This window comes from Crocodylus siamensis, chromosome 1 (genome assembly GCF_052110815.1).
Source record: "Crocodylus siamensis isolate JL-2025a chromosome 1, ASM5211081v1, whole genome shotgun sequence".
Taxonomy (NCBI): Eukaryota; Metazoa; Chordata; order Crocodylia; family Crocodylidae; genus Crocodylus; species Crocodylus siamensis.
In genome coordinates, this window is record NC_143395.1 from 380,961,532 (window position 1) to 380,981,689 (window position 20,158).

The 20,158-nt window shown below is 48.1% G+C and overlaps 1 protein-coding gene across 1 annotated transcript in view; it reads left to right on the forward strand.

Annotated features, from left to right (window-relative positions):
• Window positions 1-20,158, forward strand: part of USP12 (ubiquitin specific peptidase 12) — a 94,639-nt gene that overhangs the window by 19,621 nt on the left and 54,860 nt on the right. The gene's annotated exons all lie outside the window — the stretch shown is intronic.

Sequence of the window (20,158 nt, forward strand, 5' to 3'; positions counted from 1 at the left end):
TGCCCCCTCTGGGGCCATGCCGTGCCTCTCGCGCTTGCGACCCACTCTGGGGTCTCGCTTGCACGTTTCCCGCATTTGGGGCTCAGGTGGCCACAGCCGTGCCTGGCTCCTTGACCCTTTCCTGGGTCACTTGCCCCACCAGGCAAAATACCGCCCTCATGAGCTGGGGTCCGAAACCCCGCACACCATGCCTCTCCGGCACCAACAGCTGTGCCCCACTGGCACCACTCGCTGTGCCACTACTGGGCACCCAGGACCCCCAGGTTATTGGGGAGCCCCCGTGAGGCCTCCTCACACCCCTACAGCCTCACCCGGTCCTCCGGTGTAACAATAACAAAACATAAGCCAAGCAGCTGCAACATAAGCAAAAAGCCCACCGGCTTATAACACGAACCACACACAACGCTGGCTCTCACCAATACCTTTTTCTCCCTCCCCTCGCATCATTGCAGCAGCCAAACTGCCACCGTAAGCTCTGCTGCTCAGCTCTCTGCCACAGAACTCCTGCAGTGGCCAGAGGGAAACTGCTAGCTAGGCTCCGGCCTGGGCTGTTTATAAAGGCCCGGCCCAGCCCACTTCTAGCCAGCTGCCCAACATTAGTTGCCCTGCAACCCTCACCTGTGCTGCCCTATTAATTGGCAGCTGTCCTTATTACTGGTGCTAGTAGCGAGCACTCCAGTGCTCTGCTACACACCTTCCCCCTTAAGTTCTTCACCATCATCAGGATCGGGGCACGCAAGTGTCCTGCGACACTCCTCCCCCCTCCAGTTACAACTCACCGGGGTGTTCTGTTGCTCTGCGAGATGTCCCATTTCTCAGAGGTGTTCTTATTAGTTTTTCTTTCACCGGTATACAGCAGCACCTAAACTGGGGCGGAGGTTTTAAGGCGCCCCCAACTCGCCTTTTACCCAAAGGCGCATCGTGTGGGATTTACTGGGGTTTACCCACCACAGGTAGACCCCCCACATTAGCTGACCTTGGTAAATTGCCTACCTCGCCGGCTGCTCTTCGGCCTGTTCTCTTCCCACCTCGCCTGGGTCCTTTCCTTACCGTAAATTGCCAAGCTCTTGATTTCTCCCCATCTCCCTGAAGGTCCTGGAGCCTTCCCCAGATCTCCCACTGGCAGCTCAACGCTCTCCTAGCATCTTCTTCTCTCCAACATTCCACTTTCCCTTGGCCCGTGGACTTCCCTCCGGGCCCTTTGTAGATTTTCACATAGGCCACTCAGCCTATTTTGGCCTCAAGGATCCTCCTCAGGGTCTGCCATCGGATGTCTGGGGGCAAGCCATTCATATATAGCTGAGGTCTTTTCTTAGCCTCTGTTCTTTCCTTAACTACCTGCTGTTTCCTCCTTCTCTCCAGACCTTCAGCTTTATCTTTTTCCTTTGGCTGAACTATGCCCCTATTCACGGGGCCTACTTCGGCCTTTTGCTGTCTTGACTTAGGGACTTCTGCTGCCTTTCCTTCCTCCACCGAGCTGGGTTCCCTCTGAGGGGAAATGCCTGCATCTGTCCCAGTTGTTTCTAACCGCTGTGGCCCATATATGACTCCTTCTACCTTACTCTGCCGTAAGGACAGCTCCCTTAATTGCCATCTTAACTGGTCCATCTCCTACACGTAGCGATCTCGTCACTGGTCACATCTCAGGTCCCAGTATTTCTGAGCCTCTGACAGAGCTTCCCTCTTTAAGGCCGCCTATTTCTCCTTTATAGAGCCCTCTTCGTTTGGACTCTTCCCTAGCTGTTCTGGGCCTGCTCCCTCTTTAGGGGTTTCAGGGTTCCCCGCAACAGGGAGTACCTCCCTCCTTAGGCCTTGCATTAATTTGGGCCCAGTATCCTCAATGAGTGCCTCTGCCCATTTTAACAGCTCTATGAGTACCTCTCTCTCATTGAACTCGGTCTCACCAGCTTTCACCTCTCTGGCTAATCGTTATTCAAGCTCTTCCAGCTTTTCTTTTAGTGAGACCATGATCTCCTGGGTCTGCAATTCACGCTCCATTAGGGCTGTCTCTTTCAGTGCCTCAGTTTTCCTGAACTCTTGCACTTCTAAGTTCAGCTGGGTATTGAACTCCTACAGCCCCTGTATCTTTTCTTCTAGAGCCTGCCTCTCCCACTGTATCTGTTCATTTTCTGTGGCCAAGTCTGCTTCTCTCGCCTAGCCATCCTTTAGCAGAGCCTCCCCCGACTGAACCCGCTTACTGAGTTGATCTCTTTCTACCTCCAGATCCTGTACCCGAGCTCTTAGCCTCTCATGCTCCCTCTTCTCGGTCTCCCATTCTTCTTTTCCCTCCCGGTATTGATCGCTCAACGCTTCATAATTCTTTATACAATTCTTTACTGTTTCCCTGTCGCGTGCAATAATTTTACTATTCTCTTTGGCTAAGACACGGCCCTCGCTCAACTTTTCCTGTAATTGATTGACCCTTTCCTGCCATTCCTCTTGGTCCTTCTGCAGACCGTCTATTTGGTCCCCCTGGCTGCGGATTTCTTTTTGTAAGACACCTATTAGGTTTTTGGCTACCTCTAGTCTTTGTTGTGCCTCTAACTGCTCCCCTGTCGGGGTTATGCAGGCCTTCAGAGACTGTGTCATCTAGGCCTCCAGCTCCGCCTGCATGTGGCACAGCCTGTCCTCCCTATCTTGGCTCTTCTTGAGCCATCGCCTGCTCTAACTTTTTAGTTTTCTCTGCCTCCGCTATCAAGAGGCATCTGATTTCTTTCACCGTCCCCTCCTTTTTGCCCGGTGACAAGTGCCACTCTAGGGCAGCTACTTTCACCTCAGCGCTTTCCTTCTGTATTTTAGCAAGTTCCAGCTGAACCACTTGCTCTCCCATCTTCCCCATTCTCAGACACCATCCCAGCTCATCCGGCCCCTGGCCTTCTCTAAACCCTTCCTGGGCCATATCTACTCGACCCGTACCTTCTGGCTCAGCCTCAGTTTTGCTGTGGAACTTCTGAGCAATGGGTACTCTACTCAGCTCTAACTGATGAGCTGTGGTGAGCATATCTGGCTTTATCCATCCGTCTCTGTTCTAGCCCTCTGGGTTCGTTCCCCTTTGCAGGGACATGGGTTCTACCCCCGTGCACAGCTACTTTCCCAGCCAATGCACCACTTTGTCATGGAGTGGGTGCAGGGGCAGCTGTGATCCTGCTAGCACCCCCTGCCATGTCCAGTTAGGTGATTCAGCACCCTCAACTCGCCCGCCACATCTTTGATGTTCTAAGTTCAGTAAGAGAGGCTACCTTGTCTTGCCTTGGACACTACTCCGCACTATGCCTCATTCAGATTGGGGTGCCCCAGTGCACCCTTGCCTTATGGGCAATGCATGCCTCCAACCTCCCCTTTAGCATGCCCCAAGCCTCGCAGTTCTTCGTGGACGATATCTGGTCCTTCTGTCTCCCTGCGCCCTGCCTGGTGCCTCTGGGTTAGTCTCATAACCAGTGCCCCCTTGTCTGGTGCCTCTGGGTTTGTCTTGCCCAGGCTACGTCCCACTGGAGCCTGTCTTACTTTTTCTATGCACCTCGTCCCCTCAGTGGCCTCTTGCCCACCTCTGGGCTTTCCCACCCCTCTCAGGGTCTCTGCCATGCATCTCGCACCTCTCGGGGTCTCTGCCATGCATCTCGCACTTGCTGCCCTCTCTGGGACCCCGCTCGTGCGTTTCCCATGCTTGGGGCTCAGGTGGCTGCAGCTGTGCCTGGCCCCTTGGCCCTTTTCTGGGTTGTATGCCCCACTGGGCAAACTACCGCCCTCACGGGCTGGGGTCCGAAACCCCACACACCGCGCCTCTCCGGCGCAAACACCAGTGCCCCACTGGCACCGCTCATTGTGCCACTACTGGGCACGCAGGGCCCCCAAATTATTGGGGAGCTCCCGTGAGGCCTCCTTACAACCCTGCAGCCTCACCTGGTCCTCCGGTATAACGATAACAAAACATGAGCCAAGTGGCTGCAACATAAGGAAAAAGCCCACCGGCTTATAACATAAACCAGACCCAATGCTGGCTCTCACCAGTACCTTTCTCAGGGGTTCTCTCCCTCCCCTCACATCACTGCAGCAGCCAGACTGACACCATAAGCTCTGCTGCCCTGCCCTGCCCTGCCCTGCCCTGCCCTGCCCTGCCCTGCCCTGCCCTGCCCTGCCCTGCCCTGCCCTGCCCTGCCCTGCCGCTGCTCCTGCTCCTGCTCCTGCTCCTGCTCCTGCTCCTGCTCCTGCTCCTGCAGTGGCCAGAGGGGAACTGCTAGCTAGGCTCCTGCCTGGGCTGTTTATGAAGGCCCGGCCGGCCCACTTCTAGGCAGCTGACCAACATTAGTTGCCCTAGCAACCCTCACCTGTGCTGCCCTATTAATTGGCAGCTGTCCTTATTACTGGTGCTAGTAGCAGCACCCATCTATTTGAAGAATAGAAATAGGTTTACTTTTGATTGGTTTAATTGTAAAAATCAGCAACTTACATTTAAATACAAGATGATTGCATTTAAATTTTGAATAAACATAAATGCACGCTACTTCTGTTTTATACATCTCCCCACACACCCATAAATATGTACATTATATAAATGCATTCAGGTGTCCGGAGGCATGGACACATGATACAGTGTTCACCAGCTTTTCAGACTGTATAACAAGCTGCTGGGAAAAAAGGAATCTGTCATTCTCTTAATTATTCAGAGTCTCTTGTTTGTTCTTGCATCTGGACTCCCTTCCTGGCCTCCATTTTTGAGCTGTACTACCCATTGAAAGCTTCAATGCCTGCAGCTTCTTTGGTGGCTTTCATCAATCAGGTTTATGTCATTCTGGGTTATCTTCAGTAAAAATTACCTAGGGTTTTTACCATATGTAAAACTATGAGTCTTTTCTAGTGCCCATGTTACAAATTCAATTTGAAGAGACATGATTCTCGGTAATTTAAATGTAAGAATTACTTATTGGGGATGGTGGTGGGCCCACTGATGTTTAGAGGCTTTAAGATAAGATTGCATATCTTTTTATAAAGTATGCCTTAATCCCACTTTGGGAGGAAATCTGTGGTCTGCGTGTGCCTGGGGAAGGGGTTAAGCTGGTTGCTCATGGTAGTCTGTTTTTGGACTCTGTTTTAGATTCCCTCTGTTTCACCCATTATCTTCATAGCCATGGAGAAAACAGGTTGCTTGCAATGCACTTGCCACGCTCCTAATGTTGCAGTACTCAGTTAAAACAGCCATTATAATCTAATGTTATTCTTCAGTCAGTTGTTTGCAGAAGTCCAGAAGAAAACTTTTCCCCAGTGCACTGTGTATACTTTGGGATTTTTTCCTCATCTTCCTCTGGAGCATCAGTGATATTTCATAAAATGGGGTAGATCAGTATTTATAAGTGGTTCATATGGTCCTCTTTAGTACTTGCCTGATTGCTTCCATCCTCCAGATCTGATAATATTCCCCCAGGTCCATTTGGCAGGGGCCTGTGCTCACAGGTACCCTTCCTCTAAAATAGTGCTCTTGCCTAATCAATTTTCTGACATAGCTGGAGCTGTAGGCATTGCTGACACCTTTGTTTTTTCTGTTCTTTGCCAGTGGCACACAGTAATTTAGTCTCCTGAGTGCTAAGATGGTTTAGTTTAAGTAGAGCATTTAGGGCTCAGACAAGCTTATCTTATGGTCCCTCCTGGCCTTGGAGTCTATTAAAGTAAGAAACAAGACAACACTGTTGATTAACATTGAGAACATCTGTGAGATAAAGATGACAAATTCAAATATAATAGGTTTTTTTTAAAATTTAGATTCTGCAGAAATTACTGGCCGAGGATTCTTGTCTTTCAAGGCAGAATCCACTTGCCATTATTGAATTTGTTAGTTGTTATATAGTAGACAAACCATAGCGAGATCCTCTGATTTAGCTTAAGAAAATAAGGGACAAACTGTATCATAGCTTTTGAAAAAAAGAAATTTTGGATAAATTTTATACCTATACTTTTGCTTATATCAATGTCGTGTTTTACCACAGAATAAATTTAAAAAATAGCTCAGATTTACACTTCACTTTCTTTATGTTTGTGAATAATACCATGTTATATTCAAGAATACCATCTTATTGAAACTATATTTCAAGGAATGTATTGAATGGAAAAAGGCGGGCATAGTAATGGAAGATTTGTTAAGTATTAATATATTAAGAACTAAAAAAAATTGCTCTGTGACTGGTTAGGCTGTCTAGCCATTCCAAAACTAGAAATACAGCTTCAGCATGCTGCATGTGACTGGAAATAGTGATAAACAGAGATGGAAGTGTTCCTTATAAAATCAGATATGTCAAAGTGCTAGACTATACCTGTGAGAAGACTATAATTTTACATGCAAATTAACAGTGTTAAATAACTATGAAGATCATTTGAGTTTGTTTCTAGGCACAATGGGATTTCTCTTTTCCAAAGAACTGGAATAAAAAAAGACATTTTTCTGTATTGAAATATTTTAGATGAGTAAGCAAAAGATCTCTTAACATAGGCTAGAATAAGGGTTTTGGTCCTTTAGTATATTTCAGACATATGCACATTGTGTGGTAAAATGCTGATATTCAGTACCATTTCAGCATATGTTCCAAAATTCTGATTCAGATTGAGCGGGCCTGAGCTAACCCAGCAGCAGCGGGACAGGCGGAGCGGGCTGCTGCAGCTGTGTTGGGCTGAGCCTGCTGTTGCGGGCAGGAAGGACACCTGGCTGCACACTGTCCTCTTGTAGTGTTACAGGTGTGAAGGGATGGGGCACAGAGCAGCAGCGTGCCAGGAGTTCAAAAAATCTACCGTGGGGAGGAGAGACATTTGTACCATAGGTACAACAGCTTTTGCAATCAAGGTCAGACCCCCCCCCCCCGCAAGGAACCGCAAGAATTGGAAAGAGACAGTGAGGAAGAGGAGGAGCGAGAGACCAAGATAGAAGTGGTAGAGCAGGCTCCACGGGGGGGAGAAACAGAGATGGAAGGAAGCCTCTATAAAAGAGGCTGCACAAGAGAGAACTGGAGACTATGGAAGGGGAGGAGGGAGTGACAAACAGTGGATCAAAAGACATGGAAGTAGGGGAGGGGAAGAAGGAAGAAACCTGGTAGACACCAGAAGTGGAGATGGAGCAAGGAAAAGAGCCACAAAGACAGGTAGGAAAAAGGAAGAAAGTGCAGGGACAGTAAGTCAGGAAAAAGAAACCTGATAAAGAGGGAGGTGAGTCAGTCTCAGAGCTGGAGAACAGCTTCCTGCCATTAACTTTCCTGGGCTCCAGCCTTGAGTGGAGAGCAGGGGTGGGAAGGGGCACTGAGGCAGGAAAACAGAAACCTTAATAATTGCAAAAGTAATCAGGAAGCTTGCAAGAGCATCAGGCATGCGAAGCTGGGAGGGCAGTCAACCACGACAAGCAGTGGCACAGACTTAAAGGGACACTCAGTTTAATACAAGCACAAGTGCATAGATTATAGCTTCAGTTAATGTCAGGAGTGTCTTAACAAGGAAAAGAAGAGAAAAGATTGAATCAGTGTTAAAACGAGAATGGACAAACATCTGTCTACAAGCATGTGGGATACTGGGGAGAGGGTATACCACCATTTTGAGAAGAGGTGGAGATTGTTCTCATTTGTCCCTGACCTCCAATATGGTCTCTAAGTGGCTGGGGTGGACGTACTGTTCAAGTATCCAGAGCTGAAAGCACAGCTGATGGAAGACATCATCAGTGGCAGACTGCAGCGAATGATAATATCAGTTGGGGTGAGCAGAATTAGAAGTTTCAATGTATATGCAGCACCAGAACGGGAGGGGAAGAAGGCTCTGCTTAAAAAACAAGCAGTTTGTATGGTCAGAGGGAGACTGGATAATAGCAGGGGACTTCAGTTGCATAATAGAAGCAGGTGACAGAACAGGGGAAGGAGGAGACAGAACTTTAGACAGTTCATCCAGATTGTTAACAAATATAATTAAAGAAGAGTTGCAAAGAGATGTGTGGGCAGGGGAGAAAGTTTTCACTAGAACAGACCACAGGGGAGAGAAACAGTCAAGAACTGACTTTGTGTTTATATCAGGAAAAAAAAAGGGATAAGAGAGAAAGAAAACCTAGCAGCCGTTAGATAAAAGTGCCAAAATGCCCCACTGAAGCACACAGTCTATATAGACGTTGGGCGAGCCAGGTCAAGTTTATGTACTTCCTCTTCTAGGCATGCTAGGGGAAAAGGAGGAGAGGGATCTTGTTTTAGGGGTTCCCCAGGTGGAGTGTGGAATGGGTGAATTGGAGCCCCCCTCCACCTTGGGGGGAGGGGGAGGCAGGTGGGCTCTAATACACCTGCCTCACTCTAGAGGGAGCTGAAAACCCCCGAGACTGCACTCCTCCATTCCCTTTTCCTCCCTCCCATTCTGAAAATAGCAACAGGTTGTCAAGCAGGCAGATGAAAGTTATGGAAGATGCTCTGTTTTGAAACTTTTTCATCAGACCCCTCATGCAATAAGGTTCAGATTTTTCACCTGATCAGCCATTTTTAAGCTGTCTTCTTCAGCTGTGCTCTTGTGTTTGGTCATGGCTATAAACTTATTTCTGTGGCCGGATCAGATGAAAATTGTCACTTCTGTTTGTACCTTTAGTGATCAGTGGATGCTGAAGGCAGAACTGAGTCTTGGTAGAGCCCCAGAAGGGGAAGGTGAGTGTGGAAGTTAAATATGCAGCTGTTACAAGATGAAATATATCAAGTGTACATGAGATGGTATGGGGTGTGGTAAACTTTGAAGAAATATTTTAAGAGTACCAGAGAGATTACTCTCTGGATGATGGTGAAGAAGAGGACAGGAGCATTCTTCAGGAAGGAAGGTTGAAGAACCGTGGGGAAAAGAACGAAATTGCTGAGAGAGCTACAAAGGAAGATGCAGGAGCTGCTAAAACAAGCTGCAGAAGAGCTACAAAACAAGAGAGACAAAGCTGGTTTAAAAGAAAGACGAGAGAAAATGTTTTTAGCACAAGCACCCTGGGTGTGAGAAAACAAAGAGGGGTCCTAATACTTTTCTAGCTTTTCGGCTAGAGCGACGATGGTGAAAGGAGAATTAAAAATGGTGCGGGAAGAAGGTGGTACCTGGGTGGAAAAGCAGGAGGAGGTGCTAGAGGCAATGAGAAGATTTTATGAAGAGGTATATCAGAAAAAGGAAGTAGACAGGAAGAAGATGACAGATTTGCTGGAAGATATTTGAAGAGAAAATAGGGGAGGAGGAAGCAAAAAAGATGGAAGGAAAGGATAAGCTTAAAGGAGGTGGAGGACTACTTAAAAACTTGTAAAAGAGAGGAATTGGCAGATGCAGATGGACTACCCATGGAATTTTATGAGCAGTTTTGGGCATGGGTGGGGAGAGATATAGTAGAAGCTTTTGAGGAAATAGCAGGGGGAAAGAGGCAGGGAAAGATTTTACAAGAGGTTCTCTGATCTTACTATTCAAGAAAGGGGAAAAGGAACTCTTGAAAAACAGGAGACAGATTACACTCCTTAATATAGACTACAGGTTAATGGCTAAGATGCTGGCTTTGAGGATGAGGAAAAAACATCCAGAAGATAATACAGGAAGACCAAGTATGCATAGTACCAGGTAGAAGGATTTCTGAAGCCATCAGAGTGATCAAATATACACCATCTCACATCCAAGAGAGGAAAACAAACACAGTTATAGCAAACCCAGATTTAGAAAAAGTGTATGACAGAGTGGATCACAATTACATATTCAAGGTGCTAGAAAAAATGGGGTTCCCAGAGAAAAGTATATGTTGGAAAGGTTATTGTATAGAGAAGTGGAAAGTCAAGTCCAAATGAATAGGCATTTAAGTGGGGCTTTTAAAATCTATACAGGAGTGAGGCAAGGGTGATCCCTGTCACCACTACTATTTCTGTGTGGCATGGCACCATTGGCACAAAGAATAAGAAAAGACAAGGTCGTTAAGTGGAGTAAAGATACCAGGAGGGGAGAGGTAGAATGCATTTTATATACGGATGATATAAATGTAGTAGTTAGATATAGACTTTTTTGATGGAAAGGGAGCTAAAGTGTACATCAGAGTATGGAGAAGTGATCTAAACTAAATATATGGAAAAGCACCATAAATGGGAGTGGGGAACTGGATGGATTTGGAGAAACTGGGTCTTAAAATGAGAGAGTGAAATTAGAGAACTAGGGATCCCAATGGATGCTGAGGGGAAAGGCAGTACACCATGGGTAAAGGTGGCAATAGCAATGATATGGCAAATATTTTGGTTATGGTCCAGAAAGATGCTGTACTTTGCCAGAAAAGTGGTTGTGTTTAAGGCTGTGCTACTGCTGATTATTCCAAATCTGGGAATCGTATATCCACCAACATGGTGGCAGATAGCAAAAGTGTAGAGGGAAATGTGTGCGTTCTTCTGGAATGCCAAAAGAGAAGGGTTGGCTAGATCTGAACTGCACAAAGCGAGAGAGAATGGGGGATAGGGGCTGCTGGACTTGGGATTGTGTATGTGAAATCTGTAAATGTGGTATACAAGGCAGTAACAGAAGGAGAAGGGAAAGCAGCATGCATGTCATCCAATTTCACACAGGTAAAATTTTGAGAAAATGGAGAGTATATTGGACCTCTTTAAAGAGTCCATGGGCATGGCAGCCACTAATTCATTACATCAGGATGGAAGGTTTCATGCAGAGATATAAAAAGGATGTAGGGCTGGAGGTCCTAGATCACTAAAAAAAATGCTGAAAGTGGTAAGGGAGAGAGACAAGAAGGTGCTGGTAGGAAACTTCACAGAAGGGTAAGTGAAGGGAGCAGTGGTGGGTAACAACAGAAAGGGGAATGTGTTGACCTAGCTTGGATGGTTGTAAGAAATGTCTTACTGGTGAGAGAGATGGAACACAGATGGGGTTTGACAAACTCATCAAGGTGCCCAAGGAAGAGATGCAAAGAAGAAGAAACAGACGTGGAGAGTATACATAAGCAAAGTGGGTGTGGGAAAGGGTCCATCACTTGAGTGTCACCAAAATAAACCTGTTGTTAGTGCAGGACATGGTACTATATGAACTCGTACCAAAGGGACCGAAGGAAACATTATTAGGGACTTTATTAGCATCTTTTAAAAGTAGTTTATGGAAAGTAAGAAACCTCCGGGTTTTTTTAAGATACTGGCTTTCAGTGAAAAACAGTGCCTGAAGCTGGGGCTGAATGAACTGAAATGCTAACATTAATAAAGAAGAGATTGGAGAAGAAGAGGGAGAGAAGTGGAGGAAAGGAGTTGACACACTTGTTTCACTGAATCAACAGAGAGGGCTGATGAGAGGGGTGGAGCACCTCCCTGAGTAACGAGGAGTAACGGCCATAAGTTGGTAGAGACTAGGTTTAGACTAGACATTAGAAGGCACTACTTCACAGTCAGGGCAGCTGAGATCTGGAACCAACTTCCAAGGGAAGTGGTGCTGACTTCTACTTTGGGGGTCTTTAAGAGGAGGCTTGACATTTACCTAGCTGGGGTCATTTGAGCTCAGCTTTCTCTCCTGCCCAGGGCAGGGGGTCGGACTAGAAGATCTGCAAGGACCCTTCTGACCCTACATCTGTGAATCTATGAGAGTTTCAGGTGATTAGTGAGATTATAGTTTTTCATGGGTTTCAGTATGAAGAATTGGAGTTCTGTAATGTTCTTTAATATATGCAGTTGTATACTTTTGGATGTGTAGTTGTTTTTACGATATACAATTTTGGTAAAACAAGGATGCTCAATATGTGAAGCTTTGTAAGTGTTGGTTGATAAGTGTGAGTGTATGTTAAATAAATTTTGGGCGGGGAATGTTTCCGATCTGCATTTTTGGAACCAGGAGAGGGTGTTGGAGCTTGCTCTGTCCTCTTAGGGCTGGCCTGGTATTGCAGTACCTCCAGGCCTGGTACTTGTTCCATCCTGGGGGAGCAACAGTCCCTTTTGTTTACACAAAAGGTTCCCATCAGCATGTTTGCCCAATATGGGCCATGTGTTTTATAGTCGTGCTTAGTGTTGGCTGCATTTAATCAACATTATAGTTGATTTCTATTACTGATGACATACTGCTTTTAGCAGAAATTTAATGACACACAGTGTATTTTAATGAAGTTTCTTTGAATGCAAAAGTAAGATGAGGTGCTTTTTCCTTCGTGCTGATTGGGACAGGGGGGTGGGGAGGCGACTTTGTTTTATGTTTGAATAAATGTGGTATATGCTCCAACCAAAGGATGCTCTTCTTTCCAACTGTCTTTCTAAACAAAACCTTTTTTGGCTGGACTACCCTCTGCCAACCCAAACAACCATTATGTCAGACATCTATAGCTGCTAGTATTGGGAGAAGGAGTATAATGGTAAAGAAGGATATGTAGAAAGCTGAAAATAAGGGTTAAGCTAAGGTTGCAGTGTGTGGGCTTTGGTACACAGTAGCTATGGTAACAAAAGTATGTTAATACTTTGTGTATTAGGATTCAACAAGTTTACAACAGTAAGGATAGGAAACTTGTCTGAATGGGGTTAACGTCAGAAGCAATCAGGGCTTATGGACAGAGGTGATATCTTTTCTTAGACTAACAAGATGTTTGCAAAAAAAAATCTTTAATTGCTATGAAAGAGAAAAGAATTAAAGAAAAAATGGGTTTTTTGAAAACATTTTGTTGGTCTAATAAAAGATATCACTGATTGCTTTTTCCTCTAGACCCATATGGCTACAACCTGGATACCTGAGTTAATATCAGAAGTCATTTCACGGAGTAGTAAAATAGAAAAGTCAAATATTGATTCTTTTTTTTTTTAAAGAAAATCTTCTAAATTTCCAATATGTCTTCTAATTCATACATAGGAAAGTTAATCTTGTGAGCTGTATGTTAAGCTCCTCGTTGAGGGAGCACAATTTTCTTTGAAAGATGTTTCACAATATTAAAAGACAAAGGAGGAAAAACATCTCTCAGTGGACTACATATTGTTTAATCTGCTCCTGACTTCATGAACTTTTCTAGGAGGAAATGTTCCTTCTAAATGAAGTCACCAAATGAAGAGTAATGATGAGCCTCTTTATAATCCACAAACTAAGCAAATATAACATACTTTCCCCTGATGTCACTCTTTCAATCTATGGCAGATTGCCCCATGTTTTTGATAGGTAGAGCAAATGACTTTAAACTGGGTTCAAAATTATATAAAGAAAATCTTGGTACCGTCTTTATACCGTTCATATTGTTGTCCTCTCAAGAGAAATGATACAGCTACAAAGTCCTTTTTAAAATTTTCTGATTCAAGGTCGTTGTTTCATGGTTTGGATTCTGGGTTTTGGAATTTAAACTAGCCATGGGTGACTGATGCCACCTGAGTTGGGAGGTGCCCCTCCAAGCGACCAGTCAGCGGCCAGGGGGGTGGTCCTCCTGTGGCCAGTCCTGCCGATTGTACCAACCAGGAACTGGCCACGGCACTCCTGGAAGTGGCACCCCCACTCCCCAGCAGGCACTTGCAGGGGGGGGCACTGGCACTCGCGCCTTCCCTCCCCCCCGCCCCCCACCGCCTGTCACCTAAGCAGGGAGTGTGGCCTGTCAGAGGATGCACCAGCGCCTCACAGGGGTGCACGTGCACCCCCTACGCATGACCACTGAAACTACTAATTTTCAAGCAGGAAATTTTTTTCACACAGCATGTCACTGAAGTGTGAAACTCACTGCTCCCAGATGTTTTGGAAACTGACAGGTTAGCAAAGTTGAAAAAGGTATTGGATAAATTCTTGGAGGGAATGGGCATCAGTAGCTGCTGAGTTATGGATACAGCCTTTGAATTAGAACTTCTTTGACTTTAAATGCTGGAGGCTGCAAGTGAGAGAGGAACAGAGGAAAAAATCCTGGAAGCAAAGGATTGGTTGATAAAGGTGAGGGCAGTGGGTGGCAGGGCAGCCTTTGCCTCTTGGAGCATGCAGTATAGACAGCTCTGTGGCCTGAGCCAGGGCAGAGGGATCTGCCCACCTCTGTCTGGCATAATCCAGGAGGTCACTGATACGAGTGGTGTTGGCCAGGACCACCTTCTGGTGCACCCAGGGCACTTCTGTTGCCAGCACCATCAACTGTAGGTTTTTTAGCAAGAGCTTAGTGAGGAGGTTGGCACGTTGGGCAACTGACTGTCTCTGGGGACCAGGAGGTGGAGACCAAATTCCTGAGGAGGTTGTAGTAGAAATCCAGTAGCTCCTCCAGGTCTGGCCTAGAGAGATCTCACAGGTAGAAGAGCTGCTGGATCCCTTGGAGGCAGTGGGGAAGGTGCAGCTCATCAGGTTCCACATTACCCGGCTACTGGCACTGTACAGGAGTCTCTGCATGGCTTGAAGGCAGATGTCCACCAGGGAGTGTCAGCAATGACCCCCCTGGAGGATGTCTGTGGTGGACTGGCTCCACTCCCTGCCAGTGCAGTCCTGTGCTTTGGGGGTGATGCTAAAGTTCCTGCCGAGGTACAGCCACTCGTGAGGCCTTAAGGTCCTGAGGTAGGTGGCTGCCTGGTGGTAGAAACAGGACATCTCTGGGTCATGCACAGGGGCATACATGTTCACCAGATTGAGGTGAGCCCCTGTATTTGGACCTGGAAAATTGCAGCACCTCAATGGCAAGAATGTCCTTTGGCTGCAGGGTCAGGGAGAACAGCATCATCACCCCACAGGATGTGTCCATGAGGTGGCTGAAGCAGCTCGTGTTTCCCGACTCCAGCTGCCACTTGGCTTCAGCAAGTGGAGTTTTGTGGGTCTCCTGCAGGAAAAACACAGAGTACCCTTCTCCTGTTCTGGAGAAAAGAGAGTACCTGGCACCTGCAGAGACACATCCTGCAGCCACACAGAGGGTCACCACAGTGTGGGACCTCATTGGTTGTGGGTGTGGGGAGTGTTAGGCTTGGTGGGGCTTTTGCAGGAGACAGTGCCAGCTGCAGGGCTCCTTAGCAATTCTGATACCCTCCCATAGGTGTAGAGGGCATCATGGAAGCTGAGGGCCCTCTGCTGGTTCCTAGCATTGCCCAGCTGATGCTTGTTGCCTTCCCCCACCAGAGCTGCCACCAAGTTGAGGACTCAGTGGAAATCCTCTCTGCAGTCCAGAGCAAGCTGTATTTTCTTGGAACTGCGGGTCCTTCCTGGGTACCGCTGGGGTTGAGAGATCTGCATGTTCTATGAAGCCCACAGACTTCCTTCTGGTCATCTTCCTCCTGGTCCTGTGGTTTGTGGGCTTCTCCTGGCTACTGGCTTGGATGGGTGTTTTCCCCCTCCTTTGTACCATGAGGGCAGAGGACCAGTGGAGCACTGCCTGAACCACCTGGTCTGCTACATCCCTCAATTCCGGGGGAGGGAGAGCTGCAGCCCCGTGGTCAGGAAGGTGACAGCACAGGAAGAGGCAGGGCAAACAGCAGCGGAAGCTGTGCAGGGTCCCCCTTGGGGTTGGAATGCAGGGTCCTCCTTGGTGGGGAACCCTGCTTCTTCCTCCCTTCTGTGCAGGGGCCACAAGACACACTGGGGTCTGTGGCAGGGGTAACTTCAGTGGGGTTTGGAGGAGATCATTCAGGTACTGGTGCCCTCTCTGGAGCCCTGGAGAAGGGATTCTTCCCCACTGGGATCCCACCAGAATGAGCCCCAGAACTCCCACCTTGTGCAGAGGGTTGGAGGGGGAGGGCTCTGGCACTGGACCTGCCCCAGAGGTGGCTGAGGCTGGATCTCGGCATCTGCAGTGGGGCAGGGGCAGGTTCTGGCTGGTGGAATTGGGAGTCTCCTACATCCTCCTACTGCAGGATATATGCGAGCCCTCCTCTGTGGTCGTGCTGGCTAACTTTTTTTTGGTGGGGCCTGTGGGACAGGGATTTCTGGTACAGCATGGGAGGTGGTGGGCATGACCTTAGTGTCAGCTCCCCTGTTAGGTGATGAGAAGCGGGGCTTCTCCATGTTGGAGGGCCTGAGCTGCATTTGGGCCTTGCATTTGATCTTGCTTTGGGTGGCAGACTGCTCCCCATAAAAGACCAGCACCCATGCAGCCTTGGGGTGGCCTGAGAAGGGATCATCCTGCTGGGAGTGGTGTGGGGCTAGAAAAGAGTGGCAGCATTAGTGGCGGGGGCAGCCCTGACCACCCTTCCCTGCCTGTGATTCCGCATGCTGGGATTCTGCCAGTGGCTATGGCACTGGGTACCCTGAGCGTGAGAATTGGATGCTGGAGCCAGGGTGTCAAGGGTGGCAGTCGCACCCCTCTCCTCAGCAGGGGTCTGTGGTATCCCCTGTTGCTAGTTGGGGGGTCACTCTTGGCAGAAGTACCCCAGTGCCCAGAACTGGAAACACCTCACCTTCCCCACCTTGTAAGAAGCTTTGTTGGGGATCCCCTGGAAGGGGACCATAAAGGCACCTCCTGCTTCCACCCATGCTGACAGCTGGATGGTGACCTGATGATGAAAGGATTGAATATGACAGAGGGTGGGGTCCCAGTATCCCAATGGGAAAGTGGTGACGAGGGACAGGACTTTCCCCAGGCCTTGAGAGAAGGGCATGAGGGCCCAGTTAGGGAGGTAGCAGGGGTTGGGGATAAGGACCACCTGGGTCCTCAGCTCTACTAGGGGCTCAAGGGAGATGTGCTTGCTCCCCACTGTGCCACTGCAAGATCCTTCTCCACCACCTTCTGCACTGGTCTCCATGGCAAGGAAAAATACTTCCCTGCCGCAATGCGTGGAGGCCATCCCCACTGACCAGGCAAGAGCCCACATGTATGTTTCAAAGGTGGGGAGAGAGGGCATCTATCTCGGGGATATCACTGCACACTCTCTGGCGCCTGCTGATGGTGGGGAGGGGGCCCTGAGTGCCTAAGGTGGTGTGGGTGGAGGCAGTGGAGGGCCCAGGCTACCAGGGTGTAGCCCTAGCTTCTGGCATGAGCAGTTGGGCTAGGGGAAGGATGAGTGGGCAGGGTGCCTGCTAACAAGGTGCCACTGATCCCTACAAGTGTTGATTGTTTGTTCTTGCTTGCAGGCCCTTTCATCTTTCCCACCCTCTGTGGAGCAGGAGGAGCCCTTGCCATGTGCCCACCTCCAGGAGAGAGTGACCAGGGGGAGCCCCTGCTCTCTCCTTCCTCATTAGCTTCCCCCTGGTTGGGGGCCCTTGCCCTTCCATGGAAGGGTAGGTGGGAAGGGGTCAGGTGGGATGGGAGAGGAGCCATGGGCTCCCGCTCCACCTGGAAGAGAGTGTGTGACTTGCTGTGGGGTGCCTCCTCCACCTGTACTGGGTGACAGGGTCTGAGGTTGTGGGGGTGTGAGGCTGGGAGCTAAAACAAAAACAAGTCATGCAAGGGCATGCACAGGAGCAGGGGGGAGTCATGCTGCTGGCTTACTCGGCTGAACGCAAAACACCAGGAGAGGAGGAGTGGAGCACAGGATTCAACACAGGAGGGTAAACACAGGGTTCCTGTTGGAGCAGCTAGCAATAACAGACAGTGTTTGCTGATGGAGGGCCCCCACTGGCGTTGTAGGGTCCCCTCTCTTTGCAAATGGTGGGAGGCAACAGCTGGTGGCTGGTGATGTGGTGGGGAGAGCTGTAGGTCCAGGTGAAGGTAGGGTGGGCGGGGAAGAGCAGAAGCCTGCAGTAGCTCAGCAGAGCTCCTGCTGCTCCCTAGCCCAGCAGGTAGGGGAAAGTGGTGGTGTCCCCTTGCGGGCACAGAATGCCTGGCATGATGGACCTATGGTCTGACCCAGGAAATGGCAGCTCGTATGTTCTTAAGCAGTCTGCCAGTTTATATCAGTGCTTTTGTTTTAATAGTAAACTTCTGAATGTGCTTGGATATTTTAGTCTGGAGTCTTCCCCCAGTTAGAAGTATTTAATTCAAGAAGAGATCTTCTTACCCACATCAGCCAAAAAACTATCTCAGAAAAAGTGCCAGCTTCTTCCATCTCTAATACGATTAATCTCTCAGCATATCTAGGGATAGACTTCTATAGAAAAATGTGTGGTGGGGAGACCAATAATACTTCAAAATAACCAGTAACCAGTTCATGAAAGGTGGAACTAGGGCAGATTTTAATTGTAAAGAAAAGGAGTAAAGTTTTAGTGGGAAGGCATGAATGTCTAAGTAAGCAATAAGTCAGCAGCTATGCAGAGACAATAACGTTTTGTTAATTCACCACTCCAAGGAGAAAGCAGATAATGGTAATTGCCCAGTGACGGCCAGTATCAGGAGTTGGTAATTTCACAGGCAAGTGGAGGGGGCTATTGGTGGGGAATTGGGATGATCATAAATAAAACCATAGTGGTTAAGCCTCTCCTAGGTAGATTAACTAGAGCTTACTGTCATGAAATAAGGAATGAGAAAAAACATGCATAAGGGCTTTGAAGATGATGGAATGACTAAATTAGATGCAATAAGAAGGAAGAAGCTAATAAAGGAATTTAAGAAAGGTGAATGGGCATGTAGAGACCTGTGGGAGAAGAAAATCATTTTTTAATTAGTGGATTTAGAAAACTGTCTGATAAGTGAGTATGATAATATGCTGTGTGTGCTTTTAAGTCAATGAAATCTGCTTTGTGTTTTTACTATATTGTGGTGCCATTTGTATTTCTTGCTTTTAACTGGGTGAAGATCCATATTTTGGAGTTGGCTGTTGTAGAGGCCTCATCTCCCACATACAAGAGCCCTCACCCTTGTAATAAAGGATCTTGGGATTCCTGTGGAGCAGAGCTATCTAGAGCAATTGTGGTTCCAGAGCTTGAGTTATATGTGATGGCTGAGTTGGTTACAAAAAAACACCTTTTGGGAAACGAGCAAAATAGATGCTTAATTCATTGTTGTGTAGGTTTAATGTCAGAATCACAGGCACTGGGTACGTGGGTGCCCGAGGGCCCTGACTCCCCTTGGGTAGAGGGTAGGGTGACCATGCATCCGTAATTGGTGGGTCAGTCCCAAAATGGGACCATCAAGTCCTGGTTCTGGCCTGCATGACTCCCCCAGCTGCCGGCAGGTAAGTCTGTTGTGGCAGGATGGGGGGCAGATTGAGGCCCCCATGATGAGGGAGAGATTGGTGCAGGGCCTGGGCTTGGGGGCACTGTCTGGCCAGGGTGGTGCATGGGGCCTGGGGCCAGGACAGGGAGCAGGACAGAGCCACAGGTGACTTGTCCAGGAGGTGGGGATGGGGCACTCCTTGCCACTGTGTACACTCTCAGGGAGGGGTGTATTGGGGGGGGGCATGTGCCCAGATTTGTGTGTGGGGTATGTGTGGGCTGCCTGTTGCGGGCTTGGGGCTCCCTGTCCTGCTGCCCTCACCCCGGGAGCTGTGTGGCCATGCCACCATGGTGAGGTGCCTCCGGATACCAGTGGGAGCAGTGGCAGTGATCGCATCTCAGAGTTGTGCCCCCTGTGCTACTGCTGGGAAGGCAGGGAGCACCATGCCATGATGGCACAGTTGGTGTGGGGCTCCTGGGGGAGGGCAGCAGGGTGGGAAGCCCTGAACCCACAGTGGCCAGCCTGCATCTGCCCCCACTCTCCTCCTTCCCCTCCCCCCCATGGGCTCCACTTGGATCTGCTTTGGCTGTGCCACCAGGAGAGGTGGGAGGGGGGCATCATTTTAGGCCCCCCTCACAAAAATAAAAGTTGGCGACTGTGGTCAGAATAATTTTTTTACTTTCCTTTCATCTAGGAAGGGAGTACCCTTTATTGTAATAGAGCCCAGGGCATCCACAGTATTTAATGCCAGAGGGTTGTACGTGTGTGTTGACTGTATTAGCCCAATTTTAAGTGTACCTAAAAACAGGTATAAACACGACCAAACTTCTCTCTTCTCTCTCTTTCTGTTCCTCATTGATCAAAAAGTTAACTTGAATAAAAAAAATGAATATATCAGGAGGAAGGGTAGGTAGGAACATATTGGACTGAGACAATTAGAAAGCAGTTATTTAATCTTGGTAGAATATAGTGTGGAATATAACCTGTTAATGCTGAGCATATGGATTGGCAATGTTCCACACTGATGAATGTTATTTCAAAAGCAATTAAGTACCTGTTGGGTTTTTTTGTTTGTTTTAAACAAGTAGCTGATTCATATTAGACATTTTGTGCCAGAATTTCAGAACTGTGGGTTTGTGTTTGTGCCTAATATGAACACAAACTACAGTTAGATAATCAGCCATTTGTGTGTGCAGTTACTCATAGGTGGCCACAAGTACTTGAAGAAACTGT